Genomic DNA, 23,047 nt, shown 5'->3' on the forward strand with positions numbered 1-23,047 from the left:
GTGCCGCCCAGTGATCCCCGCACATTAACACTATCCTACACCCACTAGGGACAATTTTTTTAAACATTTTACCCAGCCAATTAACCTATTAGTGGCCATTTTAAATCCAAAATCAACCGCATAAGTTCCAGAATCTATCTTTACTTAGATAGATTCAGGACTCTTGTTTTAAATTCACAACGCCACTTCCCATCTTATTGAAGAATTTTACTATATCATAATTGCTCCTTCCCAAGGCAAGAGACATGAGTCAAGAGTAAATGTAATAGAGGAGCAAGACTGACCACTCGACTCTAAAATCTGTAGTAGGTCATGGGTAAATTTCAGTGCCATTTTAGTAGGCTGATTCTGTGTGCTAGACTGGGCAGTGTTCACAACTCTCTGTGATTTCTTCGTATATAAAATGTTTGCAAACAATTATTTTTGTTCAACTTCTTGGATAAGTTGATAGTTGACATTTATAACTATTTCTTGAAGAGTTGCTGCTTCGTGATCTTTAAACTTTGGATGTTACTGATTGAATATTTGCACTAGAGATCCACTCTGGCTGTATCAGGCCAATTGATCATATTTAATGAACTGTTCTTCTTTGCTTTCTCTGTTAATTTTAATTTCACCTCCACGAGCAGTATCTCTTTTTGCTTTATTTTAAAAAGTAATGGAAGCAGAGATTAGGCATTTGCAAACAATAGAACTCTACTGTATCCACAATATAATTGAAAAGACATTTAACTTCATACTAAGAGCCAAGAAAATTTGAATTGGTGAATTGATGAGTTAAAAACCTTGACAGCCACTAAAATAACCAATGCTGCCTGACATGGTACAGAAGCATGAATCCAATTCAAATAGACACAGTGGTGGAATAAATCACCAGGTCAGGCAGCATCTCTGGAGAAAAAGGATGGGTGATGTTTCAGGTTGGGACCCTTCTTCAGACAAGGGGGGAAAGGTGAAGAGCTGGTATAAATCAGGGTGTTGGTGCAATATACTGCTACCCACAAATGTGTCGTTATGAGATATTCACATTTGAAAAATCCATAAATTACAAAAAAAAACCCAAGAAGGTTCCTATGTTATTTGACCAACTTATCGGTTGAATTTAAATATGAATTTTTTACAAGTTGCAGGGTAACGGGTAAGGTTCATGTTAATGCATGTAACTAATTTTTTTCACAAAAGTGAGGGTTAGCACTCAATTATATATTTAATTCAAAACTAACCTATGCTAACAATGTACATTATTCACGTCTAAAGCTAGCACTTCTGTATCAGTGCAGGTATGTATGCATTACATTTTATTACACTAATATAGAATGGAAAGAATTAAAAAATATCTTGACATTTGTTCATAGTTACTTTATTCACAATATTAGGATTTCTGGAAATAAGTTTGATGTCACTGATTGCAAATGTGTATGGGTAGGCCCTAATGAAATGTATGTGAGAGAACAGTGATTATAATAGGGAGAACCATGTGCTGAGAAGTGTGTGCATGACAGAGAGACAGAGATAGAGATAGAGGTAGAGATAGAGATAGAGATAGAGATAGATAGAGAGATTGAAAGAAAAAGGTTGCTAAAAAAATAATTAGAGGAAATCACAAGAAACTAGAGACATATAGATGTGTATATATGCATATGAATATACATAAACCATAAAGGTTGAATCGCCTTTATGGTTTATGTACATCATGTGAAAAATAAGATAGAGATAAATCAAAGTTGTTTCTGATCCATGAGAAGGAACTTTGAGATCTATTTATCTCTATCTTGCCTCTCACCCCAAACACACACACACAAACACACATTCATATATATATATATATATATATATATAATATAAGTTAAGTTTGTGCAGTGTGTGTGTTTGAGCAATGCAAGGGACACTGCACAAAAGAGGGGTCTCCAATGATGCTGGCTGCCTTTTTGAGACTATGACCTCTGTAAATCCCTTCGATGGTGGGGAGGTAAGTACCCGTGATGGCAGTGTTCACCATATTTTTCAGACTACTTTGTTCCTGGTCATTACAGTTGCTGAACCAGGCCGTGATGCAACCAGTCAATACGCTCTCAACTGTACACCTGTAGAAGATCAAGAGAGTGCTCTCTGACATACTGAATTTCTGCAATCTTCTCAGGAAGTAGAGGCATTGATGGGCTTTCTTCATAGTTGCATCAGTGTGCTGCATCCAGGAAAGATCTTCACAGATATGCGCACCTAAGAATTTGAAGCTTATGACCTCTCCACTATCGTCCAATCGATATAGACAAGTTTGTGGGTCCTCTTCCTTTGTCTTCCAAAGTCAACAATCAGTTCCATGGTCTTACCGACATTGAGAGTCAGGTTGTTGTGTTGGCATTATTTGGTCGGTCAATCAATTTTCGATACTCTGACTCATCATCATCATCTGTAATTCGTCCGACAACATTGATGTCCCTGGCGAAAGTGGAATTCACTCTGTGTGCGGCTACACAATCGTGAGTACAGAGTGAGTAGAGCAGGGGCTGAGCACGCAGCCTTGTGGTGCTACCGTACCTACGGTTATCGGGGAAGAGGGGCCTCACACAACAAGATTATTCATTCTCTTTCAACACTTATTGTGGCATAGCATAGTCTGTCAGATTTGCCCATAATTCTATCCTGCATACAATCCAGGTATTGCTCCTCCACAATACTGTTACTAATTTGACTAGCCGTTCCTTGCATGTAGATTTAAGTTACCCAGGTTACATTTGTACCTTTATTCCACATTTTCATTCCTTTTTTAATGCTATTCCCAACATTGCCTTTAGTATTTGGAGTCTGTGTGGGCAGAACTATTGCACACCCATGATATGAAGTTTGTGCAACTGGGTGCAATTTCTCTGTGTTCCAGTTTACTCCAATGTTCATTGGCTGCTGTCAGTTCAGTTTAGTTTATTGTCACATGTACCGAAGTACAGTGAAAAACTTTTTGTTGCATGCTATCCAGTCAGCAGAAAGACAATGCATGATTACAATCAATCCATTTACAGTGTATTACATGATAAGTGAATAATGTTTCATGCAATGTAAAGCTAGCAAAGTCTGGTCAAGGATAGTCCGAGGGACATCAAAGAGGTAGATAGTACTTCAGCATTGGTGGAAGGAAGAGAATTGAGGGAGGAATTGATGTGCATTCGTGAGAATGCTTACAAGGAATTGAGTGAGGTAATAGGATATTAATGCTGATAGACCCAGCACACATTTCATGGGTTAAATAGACCCCTCCAAGTTTAAAACAAATATGAGAAATAAAATTTCCATTAATCATTTCTGATCCTTGGTAGTTTTTTGGTCTACCCATCCGGATTTTGCATCATCCAGACAAAGAGCCTTCATCACTACTGTGCTAATCGTCCCTTTAACTATAAACACTACTTCATTTCCTTTTCCTTCCTGCCTCGCGTTCCGAAATGATGACAAACGCGAGATGTTAAGTTTCCATCGTTGGTCCATCTGCAATCATCAATTTGCGAAATTTACTCCTCTGGATACAGGCAAGGCCCCGGAGGACTGGAGAGTATCCAATGTTGCTCCTTTGTTTAAGGAGTGAAGTAGAGAATATCCAGGGAAATATAGGCCAGTCACGTCAATAGAAAAGAACCTACTGGAGAGGACTCTTCGGGATAGGATTTACTCCAATTTGGAAGAAAGCGAGTTACTTCGGAACAATCAGCATGGCTTCGTCCTCAGCAAAGAATGTATTAATAACTTGATCACATTTTTTGAGAGTGTGATGAAAGTCATTGATGAGGGTAGGGCAGTGGATGTTATCTTTGTGAATTTCAGTAAAGCATTTGCTAAAGTCTCCCCTGGTAGGCTAAGATGGTAGACAAAGATTAAAATGCAAGAGATTAACAGTAACTAGATTGTATGAATTTGGAGCAGGAGTACAGATAAAAGACTTTGCGATGGAACGTCGATATTCAGGCAGGAGGTCTGTGAATGGAGTAGGAAGGAACTCCAGGTGCTGGTTTAAACCAACGATAGACACAAAAAGCTGGAGTAACTCAGCAGGACAGGCAGCATTTCAGGAGAGAAAGAATGGGTGACGTTTCGGGTCGAGACTCGACTCTATCCAGGGACCCTTTCAGGATAGGCAGAGGTTCACGTGCACCTCCTCCAACCTCATCTACTGTATCTGTTGTTCAACATGTGGCATTACCAAATGTAGACTGAGCGATCGATTTGCTGAACACCTTCACTCAGTCCACCTGGACCTACCTGATCTCCCGATTGCCAAACACTTTAATTCCCCTTCCCACACTGATCTTTCTGTCCTAGGCCTCCCCATTGTCAGAGTGACATTAAACACAAATTGGAGGAACAGCATCTCATATTTTGCTTGGGCAGCTTACAACCCAGTGGTATGACTATTGATTTCTAGAACTTCAAGTTACCCCTGTAATACCTCTCTCTCCATCCCTCCCCTACCCAAGTCTTACCAGGTACTCGTTTTCACATAGCAAACAGCTAAAAATGGCTGGTTTCCTATATCATTGTTACTTTTTTGCATATCTTTCATTTGTTCTATATCTCTCTACACCGTCTATATCTCTAGTTTCCCTTTCCTCCGACTCTCAGGCTGAAGAGGATCTCGACCCAAAAAATAGAAACATAAAAAATAGATGCAGGAGGCCATTTAGCCCCTCGAGCCAGCACCGCCATTCATTGTGATCATGGCTGATCATCCACAATCAGTAACCTATGCCTGCCTTCTCCCCATATCCCTTGATTCCATTAGCCCCCAGAGCTCTATCAAACATCACCCATTCCTCCTCTCCAGAGATGCTGCCTGTCTTTCTTCGGTCAGTGAATGGTGTTCAGTGGAGATCTGGGGCAGGTACTTCTGTTGTTTGTGATATAAAGGACTTGAACATAAATGTAGATGGGCTGGCTAGTAAGTTTGCAGATGACACCAAGATTGCTGGAGTTGCGACAGTAGGAAGATTAAAGCATACAGCAGGATATTGATCCAACTATGGAAATGGGTGGCAAAATGGCAGATGGAGTTTAAACTGAGCCAGTGCAAGGTGTTGAAATTTGAGGGCTTGAATGTAAAGGGAAAGTTTACAGATGTACAGAGGGATCGTGAAGTCAAAGTTCCAAGCTCCCTGACAGATGCAAGGCTAGTAAGGGTGGTAAAGCAGTAGAGTAGTACGAGTGATAAAGATGGTCTATGGTACACTTGCCTTCATTGCTTGGGGCATTATGCATGAGTCAGGAAGTCATGATGTATTTCCATAAGACTTTTGTGAGGCTGCATTTGGAGTGTTGCTTTGCAAAGAGGATGCACGAGGGGTTTACCAAAATGCTGCCTGCATTAGGGGACACAAACTAAAAGGAGAGGGTGATCAAACTTGGATTGTTTCTCTGGAATGTTGGAAGATCTGACACGTATATAAAATGATGAGAGGCAAAGATGGGGTAGGCAGTCAGAAGCTTTTTCTCAAGGTGGAAATGTCAAAGACTAGAAAGGCAGAGCTTGAAGGCAAGAAGAGTAAAGTTTACAAGGGGATGTGAGGGTTTTTGTTCTTTTACACAGAGTGGCAGCTACCTGGAATGTGCTGCCATAGGTGGTGGTGGAAACAGATACAAATGGCATTTAAGAGGCTTTTAGATAGGGACGGATATGCAGGGAATGGAGGGTTAGGGACAGGATCTTGGCATCATATTCAGCACAGACTTTGTAGGCCAAAGAACTGTGCTATACTATTCGATGTACCATCCAACGTTTTGTGAATGTTCCACATAAAAACACAATATCTCTCAGGCTAGCATTTTTTGACATTGACTTCTCTTATTATAAATTTACACTGTAGCTCTGCGTGATTTCACACTCGATTTATCTGCCTTTATTTTTTCCTTTCTCCTTCCTGTCTTAATCTCTCCCTTTCTCCTTCTCCCTGCATAGGTTCCCATCTCCCTGCCATTTTAATTTAAACACTGACAGCATTTGCTAACATTCTCCTTGGACATCAGTAGCAGTTCTGGCTAGGTCCAGCCTGCCCACGTGTACTGGTCACACCTAACACAGAACTGGTTGCAATGATCCAGGAATTTGAATCCACCCTTTGAACAATTCCTCTCAAAACACAACAAAATATCCGGCTATTTTGACTTTAACTAGCAAGCGGCACTGGTAACAAGCATGTCTTTTATAAAGAGGACCTCCAACTCCCTATATTCAGCTTCAAGAACCTCATTCCTTTACTATCTGTGTCATTCATACTGATATGTTGTTTAGTTTAGTTTACGTGTACAGAGGTAGTGAAAAGCTTTTGCATCATAACTTGGTGTTTGTATTTCCCCTCCAGAATGCCCCACAGCTGCTCTGAATCTCCTTGGCCCTACTACCTCAATGTCACATTTCAAATACCACTGCAACATCTTGATGCAAATCCAGAGTTTTCTTTATGAGCATTTCATATTGTTCTCAAGAGCATTGATGAGTACCGAGATTGTTATGAAATTTACAACCCGAAAATTCTTAGATGCCCTTAATCACCTCCAAACTCAGCTTCCCCAGTGCAATCTGCCCATCTTCTCAGCTTACTTGCTCCAAATCATTTAATCACATTTTCATCACCTTTAGATTTGACCTCTCAATTAGTCCACTGTCAGCCTGCTTACATGAAATCCAAGCCATATCATCCCTCTCCTGTACTGGAGCTTGTAAGTCTATATTCCATTTAACAAAATTGAAGGCTTTTATCTGTCATTAAAATTCACTCCACAAACTCATTCTTGAAATTTTATTCAAAATACATCTGCTCTTTACATTTCTCTTTCAGTAATGAGACAATTCATCCATAAACTGTTAGCATTTACATAATGCCCATTTGCTTTGGAACTAATTTACTAAATAACATGCTAACCAACAATGTATTTAAATAAAAATTAGTAAATATATTCACTGCAAATGTGCTGCAGTTATTAACTTTATTCACCTCATTAGAAATCGAGAAAATATATTTATTTGAATGATTTTTCAACACACTTGTACCCGCAGGTCTGTCACCCGCAGATTAATCAGTTAGTGCAATTTCAGGTTGGTCCAAGCTGGAATGTCACAGCCGTGACTGTGCAAATTGCAGCTAATACTAATCCATCCTTTCTTACGGGTCTGCTTTGTCTTCTGTAACTCCTAAATATTCCCCAACAGTGATTAATTGCCACATTGGAATCCTTTGATGTTTCAAGCTGCAGTTCCTCCCCAGGTTATGATGGGGTTCTTTCCGTTCCAGAGAACTGTTCGTAACCTCAACAGTTCACAAGTCAGATATGCAGCCGCCTGACAGCATGTAAAAATAAAAACACGGGACAACCAAGGGCAACATGTAGTTAAATGCATTTAATTCAACCATTTGTCTGCAAGGTGCAATAATATTTTCACAAATTGCGTGTCCACATAGCAGAAGATGCCTGCAGCCCTACAACACCCAAGAAATTCTGCCCGCTCATTTTCCCAAATGCTCGTTTGTATGACGGTGCAGTACATGTCAGGCATTCATAACCTGGGAAGGACCTGGAAACAAATCAGCATTTGGTGTAGAAACTTCAAGAACAAGTAATAATCAGGATTCAGATGGCATCTCTGGATTGATTGGCGTTGCCTCAATAAATAACAAGGTCAACTGGCAAGTTCAAGGATCTGCTGTCTCCAAATGAAATATTTCAGCAATCAAGTCGTTGAGAAGTAGAGCAGGCTTCCAGATCAGTTAACAGCAGTACCTATTCAAATGGAGGTAGAGGTGGAAAGGTACACAAGAGATCCAAAATAATTAAAGTTACAATGGAGAAAAACCAAGATGAAAGAGAGCATCTGTATGAAGGAGACGAAAGAGGCCATTCATGATCAGCCAAATATCATTTTTCCTTCAATCATTCGGAGGATGTTGGCATTAGTGATAATTACCAAAAGGAATTCTTGAATCATTGAAAGTCATGTAGTTAAGATTTCCCACATTTGTTTTAGGTAGCAAACAGTGATGAAAAAAGATACAAGAGTATTTCTGAACACATATGGTGTGTGATTGGAAGCCAAACTCATAGATGCTGCCATTGGCAAGAGCTTGGAACAACAAACTATCTCCTATAATAACTATAGCATCAGAAAAGGAAATGGACAGTCGACATTTTAGGTTCGGATTCTTCATCTTGACTGAAATAATTGAGGGGAGGTAATTAGTATAAAAAGATTCTGGGGGGCTTCGATGCCCTGCATGTCTCCCATGATGTCCTGGTTCACTGATCCTTCCCCCTTCCCAGCATTTTCCATTACAACCATAGAAGGTGCAACAGCAAAAACCTTCATGTCCACCCTCACTACCATCCAGGGATCTAATCAGCCTTTACAGGCGAGGCAGAGATTCACTTGCTTTTTAGCTAACCATGTGCATTGCCTTCAGTGATCTTGATGTGGCCTCCTCTACACTGGCGTGTCTGTCCTCGGCTTCCTCCACTACCAGGACGGTGCCATGCAAAAAAGAGGGACACTACTATATTCCGTCTGCATAGTCAACAATCTGATGGCATGAACATTGAATTTTCCATCCCCAGCCCGCTATCATGCAGTTTCGTTCCCCTCCCCCATGCACCCCTTTGGCCCACACACCCATTGGGTCCCCTGCCTTGTTTCACTATCCTCTAACCCATCTTGTCACCCTGTCCCCTGAAAGGCAGTTCCATGCTTCCCAATAGATTATCACCTATTATCTGAGCCCTGGTCACTATTCTCACCTTTCCCATCCCAATGAGATTCCGATATCAACCTTCCTCACTTCGATCCTCCTACTGCTTGCCCTGCCCCTCATCTCTTTTATTGGCTACCACTCCTCTACACTTTTAGTCCAAATGAATGCTCCCAACCTGAAATGCTGATTGTTTATTTCCTCCACAGAGGATGCTTGATCCACTGAGTTTGTGGCTCCAGATTCAAGTACCTGCAGTCATTTACAACTAACAAGCGCCTGTGGCCCGAAATAACAGATTTTGGATGGGAGGCAATTTCTTTCACCACAGATGGTGCCTCATGTCCGAGTCATAGAATCATAGAGTGAGAAGCTGGCCTTGGATGCTCCATATCCATGCCAATCAGACAATTTAACTACACTAAACCTGTTGCAGAACAGTAGCCTTTTATGCTTTGGCAATCAAAATGCTCTTTGAAAGGTTTGGAGAATCTGTCTCAATAGGGTGAGGGGAGAGAAACTGGATAGTAGGGAGCAGGGACCAAGGTAGATCAGGTGCAAAGAGAAATGGACAGAAGGGCAGCAGGTTACCTGAAATTGGACAATTCAATTTTATGCCATCAGACTGTAGACTACCAAAGCAGAATAGTTTGTGTATGACCTCAACACGTCAGAAGCTGGGGATGGACAGGTCAATGTGGCAATGGGGAGGGGAATTGAAATGGCTAGCAACTAGGAGCTCCAGGTGGCTATGGTGGACAGACCACAGGCCCTCTGCAAAGTGGTCACCTACTCTTAGGTGTAAGACCTGTCCTTACATCTGCACCCTCGCTACTGTCCAAAGATTCAAACAGTCCTTCCACGTGAAGTAGAGATTCATGTACACTTCCTCCAAAGACGTACAGGTATGTAGGTTAATTGGCTGGGTAAATGTAAAAATTGTCCCTAGTGGGTGTAGGATAGTGTTGATGTACGATCACTGGGCGGCACGGACTTGGAGGGCCGAAAAGGCCTGTTTCCGGCTGTAGATATATGATATGATATGATATGATAACATTGGCGAATGCATTAAGTGCTGATGGTGCGGCCTTGTCTACATCAGTGAAACCAGGTGCAGACTACGCCTCCGCTTTGATGAGCATGGTCACCTGGAGCACCCAGTTGCTCGTTCTGACCCCATGTCCTCAGCCTCGACCACTGCCAGGGTGAAGCCAATTGCAAACCAAAAGAACAGCACCTCATATTCTGCCTGGGTAGTAACATAGTAACATAGAAAATAGGTGCAGGAGGAGGCCATTTGGCCTTTCGAGCCAACACCAAGAAGCATTTTGATTCATTGTGATCATAGCTGATCATCTACAATCAGTAACCCATGCCTACCTTGAGTCCACTAGCACCTAGGGCTCCATCTAACTCTCTTTTAAATCCATCCAGTGAATTGGCCTCCACTGCCTTCTGTGGCAGAGAATTCCACAAATTCACAACTCTCTGGGTAAAAAAGTTTTTTCTCATCTCAGTTTTAAATGGCCTCCCCTTTATTCTTAGACTGTGGCCCCTGGTTCTGGACTCCCCCAACATTGGGAACATTTTTCCTGCATCTAGCTTGTCCAGTCCTTTTATAATTTTATACATTTCTATAAGATCCCCTCTCATCCTTCTAAATTCCAGTGAATACAAGCACAGTCTTTCCAATCTTTCCTCATATGACAGTCCCGCCATCACGGGGATTAACCTCGTGAACCTACGCTGCACTGCCTCAATAGCAAAGATGTCATTCCTCAAATTAGGAGACCAAAACTGCACACAATACTCCAGAGGTACTACACTCCAAACTCCTCCAGTTGACTGTGCCTGAACCCCTCTGTCAGTGGATCATCAACTTCCTGACAGACAGGAAGCAACTTCCTGACAGACAGGAAAGCACATCTCGGACCCGCAGACCCTCGGCATAGGAGCACCACAAGGCTGCGTACTCCCCCCTCTCCTTTACTCTCTCTACACCAATGACTGTACCTCCACAGACTCCTCTGTCAAGCTCCTCTGTGAAGCAGTGTGATCCATTTCTAACCACCTTTTGGATTAACCAAAGATTTACCCAAAAGCACACGATTTTCCATTGCTTATCTCAGACCCATCTCCTATGGCTTTGTGTGTGTCTTTGCTGGGAATATCTATGCCACTTGTGCCATTCATGTTTTACATATCTCTTTCAAGTCTCCCCTTAGCATCCTCTGATTCAAGGAAAACAAACACCTATATTTCCACTGTTTCTTCTTAATACCAAATCCTGTTATTTAAATGCTCCATCCGCACACATCCTGTGAACCGTGTTAGATGTTCAGAGGTCAGCTGCGGGAGGCACCCCAGGCACGCAGATGGCTATATGAGGTGAGGGATGACATGCTAGTGGGTCGACGTGTCCGGACTGATGCGCTGGCGGAGTGGGCTGCCGGAGGCCCCGAAGCAGCTTGGGACACGGAAAGATCAGACGCCATGCCATATGGCCAAGAGCGTGGATTAGACACGGCTGCAGCAGCATGAAATGGCGGAGCAGCAGGGGAGTACAGCGAAAGCACTGTCTGGCCAGGCAACCCCTGCATCTCCTACCCAGTGTTGCTGCCAGGACAAGGGGCCTTTATGGCCAAGTTAAGAATATCGTTTTTCAACAACTGAACTCGATGGGTACAAAATAGAGCCGGAAACATGGTGAGTCTTCTGTACTGCTTCAGTGTATTCCACTTTGCTTACACTTTTGTACTCAAGTATGATTTTGCCTATGTATAATAACATTTTTACTGAACTATATGCAAAAAAGGAATCTTTCTGTACCTATGTACATTTGACAATAAAGTACCATTGTGCATCCTTCCTATAATATGGTGAATGGAACTACACAGAATGTTCCAGCTATGGCTTAAGCAAATGTTTTATAAAGTTGCATTATAATTTGGAATATTGTTTGCAGTTCTGGTCCCCCTCTACAGGACGAATGGGAGAGGGTGAAGGTTTACCAGAATGCTGCCTGGAATAGAAGACATTACATTTAAGAAGAGGTTGGACGAATTGGGACTATTTTTACTGGAGCATGGGAAGCTGAGAGGCAGCCAGATAATATATAAATAAGAGGTATAGACAGGGTGGATGATCAGAGATTTTTCAAAGGGTGGAACTGTCAAATGTTAGAGGGAATATGTCGGAAAGAACTGCAAATGCTAGTTTAAACCGAAGATAGACACAAAAACGTGGATTAACTCAGTGGGTCAGACAGTATCTCTGGAGAAAAGGAATAGGTAACGTTTTAGGTCGTGACTCTTCTTCAGACTGAGAGTCTGGGGAAAGAGAAACAAGAGATATAGATGGTGATATAAAGAGGGCCCAGGATGAAAATGAGTGGGAACATTTTAAGGAGATTTATGAGGCCCACATTTTTGTTTACAGAGGGTGTTATGTGTCTGCAACACAATGGCAGGGGAGGTAGGAGAAGCAGATATGATATCCACACTTAAACATTTAGACAGGCACAGTATGTGGGCAGATGGGATTAGTTTAAGTTAGTTTTGTGGTTAGTATAGACATTGTGGGCTGAGCTGTCCTTTTCCTCTGTGTGGACTGTTTTATGATCTCCTTATCTTATGTTTTAGGCCCCAGTTAATGAAGGCAAGCGTCCCACATTATTCCTTTACGACCCTATCTACCTGTGCTCTCACTTCAACGATGTTTGGACGTACACCAGACAAAAGGTCTCTTTTGTTCCCGATGTTGGGGGAGTCCCCGATGTTGGGTGAGTCCTGAACCAGTAGCCACAGTTTAAGAATAAGGGTAGGCCATTTAGAACTGCGATGAGGAAAAACTTCTTCACACAGAGAGTTGTGAATTTGTGGAATTCTCTGCCTCAGAAGGCAGTGGAGGCCGATTCACTGGATGCATTCAAAAGAAAGTTAGATAGAGCTCTTAGGGCTAACGGAATCAAGGGGTTTGGGGAGAAGGCAGGAACAGGGTACTGATTGTGGATGATCAGCCATTATCACAATGAATGGTGGTGCTGGCTCAAAGGGCCGAATGGCCTACTCCTGCACCTGTTGTCTATGTATCTATGTAATACCCCTTCTGGTATAAACCCTATCCTTACGTAATCACTGCAAATGCATCATCTCACATTTATCAGGATAAAATTCCATCTGTCATTATACTGCTCAAGCCAGCAGCTGATTAATATCATTCTTAAGCTTCAGGTTACACATATCACTATAAATGCTGTAAATTTTCTGATCACCTGTAAACTTAATAATGATTCCTCCTATATACACAACACTGATCCCTGTGGTACACAACTGGTCATAGGCTTCCAGTCACAGAGCCACTCTCTACCAGCCTGATGCGTGGCCCAAAACGTCACCTATTCTTTTCCTCCAGTGATGCTGCCTAAACATTTACTGCAGCATTTTGTGACTAGCTTCTATTGGCACTTGTCCAATGATGCTCTATTAAACAATGGAACATACAACCGTTAGTGCTCTTGAAGTAACAAAAACAAACCTAACTATTAAAAAGGCTGTGTTATTGAAAATCCTGCAGGAAAAATAACTTATTGCCAGCATGTAAGCCTCTGGCCCATAACCTACTTTACCCCATTAACACAATTATTTTAGAACAGCATGTTCTGCAACATGAGGTTTCTTAGGAACCCGACAATGTTGTCGCAGAACTTCCCGTAATTATGGTTAAGAATAACACTGGATCTCAGCTCTAAATTGGGGGAGGGCTCATTACCACGAGTAAACAGGGACAGGAACGAGTAGATTGGGATCTCGTGTTATCAGGCAAATCCTCATCCGCCACAGGTTTTTTTTAAGGATCAGCGGGTCAAAATTCAGGATAAGCATGTTCCTGTGAGGATGACAGATAAAAATGGCAAGAATCAAGAATATCTGGATGATAGATTTAGTCAAAATAAAAAAGGAGCATATTTAACTAAGTGAACTAGCAAGCTGAATTCAGACAACATGATCAGGAGGGCTACAAAATGTCCATGGTAGGTATATTAAGAAAAAAACCTAGGCATTTTACACATGTACTAGACCATTCCTCGTTGGGCCCATTCCTCGTAGGGTTTCCATTGTGACTTGGGAAAATCGCTTTTTTTCTTTAAAATTTAAAAAAGATTTTAAAAATCTCAGCCAGAGCGAGCCGTGGACCCAAAGCCTTTCATGCATCGGTGTAGCACCCTCCCCTACCCCCACACCCCTACCCCCCCTCCCCTACCACCCCCCCTCCACTCCTCCCCTACCCGACCACCCCACCCCCTCCCCTACCACCCTCACCGCACCCCCTACCACCCTCACCGCACCCCTCCCTTACCACCCTCACCCCACCCCCCCACCCGTCCCTTCCCCCCCCCCCCTCCCTCCACTCCCCTACCACCCCCACGCCTCCCTTACCCTACCACCCTCACCCCACCCCCACTCCCTCCCTCCCACCCCCACTCCACCAGGTAAGGGCAGGTAATACTGATATTCTGGGGCATGTTGATATTAATGTGGTGGTATTGGGTCTCTTGAAGAACATTAGAGTGAATGATTCCCCAAGGCCTGTTGGATCGATCCAGGAGAGCAAGGCAGGAGATTGTTGGGGCCTTGGCTGAAATCCTATGTCCTCTTTAGCCAGAAGTGAGGTTCCAGAATTATAGCCAATGTTCCTTTGTTTAAGCAGAGCAATTAAATTAATGGAGCAAATTATAGGCTGGTGAATGTAGGCAAATTATAGCTAGGCTTTATATTCAGTGGTTAGAACAATTGCTAAAGATTTAGGATTAGATCTACACTCATTTGGAAAACCATTGACTCATTAAGGATAAGGGATAGCCAGCATGGCTTATCCGCAGCAGGTCATGTCCTGGTAATTTGATGAGGTTCTTGACAAGCTAACAAAGATTACTGATGAGGGTCGGACAGTGACTGACGACTACATTAACTTTCATACAGCATTTAACAAGGTCTCACATGGCAGGCAAGTACAGGTGCTCTTCAACTTACGATGGGGTTATGTTCCGAGAAACCGATTATAAACCAAAAATATCGTAAGTTGAAATGCATTAAATACACCTGATCACGTGACCGGAGCGAGCTACAGCTTGCTAAGGTCGCTGCCGTTTGCACCATCGCAAAGTCGAAATATCGTAAGTCGAAGCATCGTAAGTCAGGGAGCATCTGTATCAAAGATTAAGGTAACAATAATAGTACAGGTTTGATTTGAGTTAAGAGGTGTTCCCCAATGATCAGTGATGGAACCTTGTGTTCGCTGTGTCAATAAATGGTTTGGAGAAAAATGGAAATGTGTTGATTCGTAGAATCCTAGAGTGTGAAAGGGAAAAGTTAAAGGTTAAAGGTGAATTACAAGGCAGGTTATTTTATTAAAAAATGGGTAGGTAGTAGCTGCCTGAAACGTGTTACCAAGGCAAATGGTAGACGCAGATACAATAGCAGCATTTTAAAAAACATTTAGACAGACACATGGACAGGAATAGAGGAATATAGATTTTGTGCAGGCAGATAGGATTAGCTTACAATTACAGTGTTCAGCGCCGACATTGTGGGCTGAAGGTCCTGTTCCTGTGCTGTTCTGTTTATGTTCTATGTATGTTAGAAATGGGCAGACCCAGTTCTCAGGAAGTGACTCCATTCTGAAACTTTAATTGTATCTTGTTCCACAGATGCTACCAAACTACTTAGTGTTGACATCATTTTGTATTTTTGGTTCAGAATTCCAGTTCGCATTTTTTTAAACTTATGGAAACACAGGAAGTAATTAGTAGGAAGGACACCACCTACATGTGTGGCGAGCCAACCAATCAGAGCTGAAACAGCAAATGATAAGATTTGGATGTAAACTGAACCAGACAAATGGGGATTCAAAAGATACAAGTTCACATCAAGGACAACGACTTGAAACTGGTAGTGGATTGTGTTCTCTAGTATACTAACAAATTTAGGAAAGAATAAGAGTTTACCAACTGACAGAGATAAATGAGCCTGGTGAAAGAACAATGCCACCTTCATAAGACAGTCTCTTCAGAATAAAAGTGCAGTGGCATGAATTATGAACAGCAATTACAATTGACAAGGGGACTCATAACCTGTATTCGGTTCACAACAGAAAATCGTTTGAACATAAAATAGGAACCAAGGAGAAAGAATTACTCCAGTTAAAAAAGAATCACAGGGAAAATACTTTTTCAGAGAGAATAATTAATCACATTGCCGGCCACAATCAAGGATGGCATTTCTTCCTACCGCTAAGATCATCAGTTGACTAGAAAGATGTTTAATTGTGAGGTGTGCCTCAATTTATGATTTATATTTCTGAAAAAAGTTCTGTTAACCCCAAAAAAAGCAGAACATGAAAAGATGCTTCCCATTATTTCAAAAAAATGTCCTGGGTGTATTCCAAAGCTCAAGATACTTGGTAAAAAAAAAGAAACTCCTCAAAGTACATGAACACAAATACCTGAAACAATGCACATAATTCCTTTACCTCCCCCCTCGACTCCATCCAAGGACCCAAACAGTCTTTCCAGGTGAGGCAGAGGTTCACCTGCACCTCCTCCAACCTCATCTACTGTATCCATTGTTCCAGGTGTCAACTTCTCTACATCGGCGAGACCAAGCGCAGGCTCGGTGATCGTTTCGCTGAACGCCTCCGCTCAGTCCGTCTTAACCAACCTGATTTTCTGGTGGCTCAGCACTTTAACTCACCCACCCATTCCCAATCTGACCTCTCTGTCCTGGGCCTCCTCCATTGGCAGAGTAAGGCCCAGTGCAAATTGGAGGAACAACACCTCAGTTTACACCCCAGTCAATGTTGATTTCTCTGACTTCATAGTCCATGCTTTCCCTCTCTATCCCCTCCCTCTTCCCAGTTCTCCCACTAATCTTCCTGTCCCTTACTACATCCTATCTTTGTCCCGCCCCAGCCCAGCCCGACATCAGTCTGAAGAAGGGTCTCGACCCAAAACGTCACCCATTCCTTCTCTCCAGAGATGCTGCCTGACCCGCTGAGTTATCCAACATTTTGTATCTACCTGCACATAATTTTATTTACAATTAAAAACTTTAATTAAGATCGTTCAAATCCCTTCAGGGTACTCACCAAGTGCAACAAAGATCCTGAACATGGATGCAGAGACTGTTAAATCTCAAACTAATGACCACTATCTAAAAAGATGGGCTAACCCATAAAGGTGCAAGGGAAATTTTGTTCACCAAGTGACTTCACGTTGAGAGTCCATGGAACATGTTTCAATGCCAGATTCTTCTTTGAGGCTTTGATGCAGAGAAGAGAAATATTATAGTATTGCGAGCACTGTATATGGGAATATGTTGTTGAAGTTGCAACCAGATCATCCATGAACTTACTGAATGGTTCAGTTGGAACTGAGAAGTCTACTCTGCTCCAAATTTACATTTTTTGGGTGCAAATGGTTGTCGTGGGTTTGGACATTAAAGTGTCAGTTGGCCAGATGAGAAGCAGTCGTCACTGTGGCTAAATGATGGCTGTGGTGGGGAAGAGTCACACCAATCATCAACCACCCATTTTATACTAATCCTACAATAATCCCAATATTTTTCACCCCACAGATTCTACCACTCTCAGGTTCTTGCAAAACACTAATGCTCCCTCAGTAATGGAACGCTACGCACGACCATGGACCGTTTCTCTAATTATGTTTTTGCACAAATGCCTTGTTTTAAAGAGTCTTTCTTTTAGAAATTGTATGTGTAATTTATGTATGTATAATTTATGTTTTTGCGATTTTGCCTTGGCGGCAATGGGAACCTCACGGTCAATGATCATGAGGGGGGAGTGGAAGACAATGGAGACTAGGCATGGAGGGGACCGCCGTGAAGAACAATGGGGACCTGGCGTAGGGGGTGTGGGGGGCATTCTAGTTTAGAATCCTCTGTCCAGGGGATAAGTCTGTGTTTGTTTGTTTGTTCATTTGTTCCGGTGAAGGCGCTGTGCACATGGCAGCCAACCAACAGACGCATGTCTTTTTTTTTTTTTTTTCATTTTTAATTTCAAGTTTTTGTGTACCTTGTGTGTTGCGAGTGTCGGCAGACCAATTTCCCTCCGGAGATGAGTAAAGTTTTATCGTATCGTATCATTTGTCTGAGTCTATGTGCCTGTGATGCGGCTGCAAACGAGATGTTTAATTCCATATGTACCTCACCCTACATGTGTGTATGACAACAAACAATAAACAATGTGCAGAAAGGAACTGCAGATGCTGGTTTAAACCGAAGATGGACACAAAATGCTGGAGTAACTCCGTAGGACAGGCAGCATCTCTGGAGAGAAGGAATGAGTGACGTTTCGGGCCGAGACCCATCTGCAGACTACAAGTCAGGGGAAAGGGAAACGAGAGATGTTGATGGTAGAGAGAAATAGAACAAATGAATGAAAGATATGCAAAAAAGTCTGAAGGGTCTTGACCCGAAACGTCACCCATTCTTTCTCTCCAGAGATGCTGCCTGTCCCGCTGAGTTACTCCAGCAATTTTGTGTCTATCTTCAAAAAACAACCTGGCTTAAAATGCCAAAAAATGGAAGGGAATGAGTCTTGTAGTGACATTTTGCGAATTCCCTTCCCCCTCAGCATTTTTAAGGAATACTTTCCTTCACATATCTGTGATCTGCTCTTCCATCCTCACCTACTACCAGTTGTAAGTTTTTTTTCCTATGCGATTGGAAGAATCCAATACCCATCCTATCATCCCCTTCCTGGCTAGCTGCCATAGTTCCACCATCCAGTAACTCGGCCTTTCTCAGCTGTCATTTACTTGCACTTCCAATCTTGTGATCACAATGCTGCCTGCAAAGAAACTAAATGTAGATTGAATGATTGCTTTGCAAAACACCGTGCTCAGTCCGCAGATGTAATGCACAATGAGGCTCAACACAAGCCCGAGGAACAACAAGAAGAAATAAGGGCATCACAGTGGCATAGGTGGTAGAGCTGCTGCCTCTTAGCGTTAGGGACCCAGGTTCGATCCTGACCTTGGGTATTATCTGTGTAGAGCCTGCATGTTCTTCCTGTGACCGTGTGGGTTTCCTCTGGGCGCCCTGGTTTCCTCCCACATCCCAAAGTTGTGTGTGTTTACAGGTTAATTGGCTTCAGAAATTGCCCCAAGTATGCAGGGAATGGACGTGTAAGTGGGATAACAGAAAACTGGTGTGAACAGGTAATCAACAATCGGTGGGCCCAAGGACTTGTTTCTATGTTGTATCTCCAAACTAAACAACTCATCACGTCTGGGCACATGGTGGACTGCCGAACTCAACATCGAATTCTCAAACTTTGGATAACTCGCTCTTTTTGTTTGTACGAGAACGGACCACTTTTGTCTGCTATAATTTTGGCATAAAAACAAACCAAAAGCTTCGAAGAGACATAATTAAAGCTGTCACAACATAAATTCATGCGAGACATCTGTAAGCAGAACATCGGCAGTTTCATCATCATTTTATTGATGCATGCCGGAATGGAGTTCTGGAGACAGAAGACCAGAATCAATCAATCAAAAATCAACTGGTTACTATATTGGGGGAAAAGGGTAGCATTATCATTCCAAGTGACAAAGGAATTGATCAAACTTAGTGACATTATTTATGTCTTTTAATCTTATAAATTAACAGCTTGAAAGTTCAAGAGATGTTATCAAGTCAAATCTCAAACAAAAATGGCAAACAATGTTTACAGAACAAGACTGAATAGTTAGTTTGAAAATGTATAGCTGAGTCCCTTTACATACCAAAATAAAACATTATCAAGCAGTAACAAATAGTAAAATTAATTATATATACAAACCAGCAACACCCAAAGCTCGTCATTCTCTATAAACAGAGTTTTTAATTTTTCATGACCTTAACAGTAATGAAGAATCCAAATAAGTCAAAAGAATTGTTATTTTAAACCATAGTTATATTTTGACCACCTTTTCCAACCAACTTATGAAGTATTATGTTAATACACTATTTAAATGCAAGCTCTTGTTAATCAGCATCTTTAAAAACAATGCAGTTAAATCCTATTAAAACCACAAGATTTAAATCACAAGCCTCATGCTGGAGGGCATAATTCAAACGACCTAAATATATAACAACAGAAGCCAAGACAATCCCAGGCCTGGCAAATATGCATCCACTGCTCTTACCTGGTTAGCTGCCAGTTCACCCACGAATTATCTATCTACAGAACACCACAACAGCAATACAAAAATGTTATTAATGTGTACAAATGAACACCACTTCAACAACCCAAGACTTTAGGCCACACTATAAAACAAATTCAAAAATAGTACATAACATCATCAAGCCCATTAAACTGTTTTCAGTGAAATGACCTGCAATGACAACCAATTAAAATAAACTGCTGACAAACCACAAAATAAGCACAACTTTTCCAATTAAGAACAAGAAACAATGTACTGTTGACAACTTACAAATGTTTTTTTAACATGCACTGCCCTTTCAATATATGCAGTAAGCCTGACACGGCCTCTTATAAGCATTAGCAAACACAGCTACACAAGTAGATCCACTTCCCACACACACTTCCACAAGTACAATACTGAGGAATGCACGCAGTTGGAGGTGCTGCTTTTCGCAAGTAATAACAAACCAAGGCTGGGAAAAGCAAAAATTATCCCACATTGATAATCAAAGAGGTCCGAGGCAGTTAATTTCAATGTCCTAGTTAATATTTATTTTTCAAGTAATACAATTTAAAAATCTGATCATTTCACATTACCATTTGTAGGGTGACACAAAATGCTGGAGTAACTCAGCAGGTCAGGCAGCATCTCGGGAGAGGAATGGGTGATGTTTCGGGTCGAGATCCTTCTTCAGTCTGAAGACGAGTCTTGACCGGAAAGGTCACCCATTCCTTCTCTCCCAAGATGCTGCTTGACCCGCTGAGTTACTCCAGCATTTTGTGTCTACCTTAGATTTTAACTAGCATCTGCAGTTTTTGTTTCCTACACCATTTGTAGGGATACACGGTGAACAATTTGGCTGCTCTATTTCCATTACAATCACAACCACATTTCAAAAGTATTTCACTGGTTGTAAAGCATTTTGGAAGTCATGAGTGGTGCTGTATAAATTGCAATCGGTCCTTTCTTACCTACCCAGCTATGCATGCACCTTCCGGCTGCTCATACACTCCAACAGAGACCCTACAAGCTCCTCTTCCCCCTAATTCATGGGGCAAAATATTTCATCTAAGTAATAACTTTCAGTTGTACAACCCTGCAGGTCACAACATGTTATGGCAGGACATAGCGATAACAGCAATGATGTACAGAGCGATAATAGCAATGATGTACAGAAGTGCCAAGCAAGCTGATTCAGTGTGATGCTTGCAGGATGTGGGAGGTCAGGGACACTGTGGGTGCCTCTGGCTGCTACAAGTGTGACAAGTGTATCCAGGTACAGCTCCTGAAGGACCCTATTGGGGAACTGGAGAAGTGGATGACCTCAGGTTCGTCCGAGAAACAGAGTCGTTCCTCGACAATTCCTACAGTGAGATTGTTACACCAAAGGTACTGGAAGAGAGAAGGTGGGTGACAGTGAGAAAGGGAAGGAAACATGGAGTGCAGGAAAAACTTTCCCAATGTTGGGCGAGTCCAGAACCAGGGGCCACAGTCTTAGAATAAAGGGGAGGCTATTTAAAACTGAGGTGAGAAAAACCTTTTTCACCCAGAAAGTTGTGAATTTGTGGAATTCTCTGCCACAGAGGGTAGTGGAAGCCAAATCACTGGATGGATTTAAGGGAGAGTTAGATGGAGCTCTCAGGGCCAGTGGAATCAAGGGATATGGGGAGAAGGCAGACACGGGGTATTGATTGGGGACGATCAGCCATGATCACAATGAATGGCGGTGCTGGCTCGAAGGGCCGAATGGCCTCCTCCTGCACCTATTTCCTATGTTTCTATGGATCTTAGGGTTCTCGCCCATAACTCCTTTAAAGTAGCAATACAAGAAGATGGAGTGGTAAATGTGGTGTATGGCACGCTTGCCTTCATTGGTCAGGGCAATGAAAGTCCTGCACCTTTATAGCAGTTTGGTGCAATGGATCACCCCATTACACGAAGGATGTGGAGGCTTTGGAGTCGGTGCAGAATGCTATATGGATTAGAGGATATTGGCTACAAGGAGGTTGGAGAAACGGATTGTTTTCTTTGAAACATTGGAAGCTGAGAGGAGAACTGATCGGTATATAAAAATTATGAGGCATAAGTGGGGTAGAAGGCAGAACCTTGTCCCCGGTGTGGAGATATTAAGGGTGAGAGGGAATAGCTTTAAGATAAGAGTGGAAAGGTTTAAAGGGTGTATGCAGGACAGTTTTGTTTTAAAAACAGACAAAGGTGAGTGCCAAGAACGTGCTGCCAATGGTGGTGAAGGAAGCAGACACAACAGCAGCTTTTAGGAGGCTTTTGGACAGGTAAATTAATATGCAAATGGAGTAATAAGGATTACATACAGGCAGAAGGGATGAGTTTAATTTGACATCACGTTCGCACAGGCATTGCGGGCTGAAGGAACTGGTCCTGTGCTGCATTGTTCTGTTCTCTCTCGCTGCTCCCCCTCTGTGACCCCTCCTGCCCTCCTACTCTACGACCACGTTCTGACCCAGACACTACACAATTTTTCTACACAACTTGCCGCTCTACTGCGATTTCTCCTCAAGGTATGTCTACTTTGAATAAGTTCTCCTCCTCTCTTCGACGAGTTTAGTAACATGCTCTCTCACTGCTCCCCCTCTGTGACTCCTCCTCCCCTCCTACTCTACGACCACGTTTTGACCCATACATTCGCTCAGTCCACCTTAACCAACCTGATCTCCCGGTGGCTCAGCACTTCAACTTCCCCTCCCACTTCCAGTCCCACCTTTCTATCAATGGCCTCTCTATGTCATAGTTAGGCCCACCGCAAATTGGAGGAACAGCACCTCATATTTCGCTTGGGCAGCTTACACCCCAGCGGTATGAACATTGACTTCTCTAACTTTAGATAGCTCCTCTATCCCTTCCCAGTTCTCCCACTATCTTCCTGTCTCCAACTACATCCTTTCTTTGTCCCGTCCCCTCCCCTGACATCAGTCTGAAGAAGGGTCTCGACCCGAAACGTCACCCATTCCTTCTCTCCTGAGATGCTGCCTGACCCGCTAAGTTACTCCAGCTTTTTGTGATACCTTTGTTCTGTAGACTGTAGCACAATGATTGCATTTCTGAACTAACAATTCACATGTTTTGGCAAATAAGATGGAGATAC

The 23,047-nt window shown here is 42.4% G+C and overlaps 1 protein-coding gene across 3 annotated transcripts in view; it reads right to left on the reverse strand.

The window, feature by feature from the left end:
* The window catches only part of aplp2 (amyloid beta (A4) precursor-like protein 2), a 129,702-nt gene that overhangs the window by 94,277 nt on the left and 12,378 nt on the right, over nt 1-23,047 (reverse strand). The window lies entirely within an intron of this gene.

The sequence above is a fragment of the Rhinoraja longicauda genome, chromosome 32, assembly GCF_053455715.1.
Source record: "Rhinoraja longicauda isolate Sanriku21f chromosome 32, sRhiLon1.1, whole genome shotgun sequence".
NCBI classification, from domain to species: domain Eukaryota; kingdom Metazoa; phylum Chordata; class Chondrichthyes; order Rajiformes; family Arhynchobatidae; genus Rhinoraja; species Rhinoraja longicauda.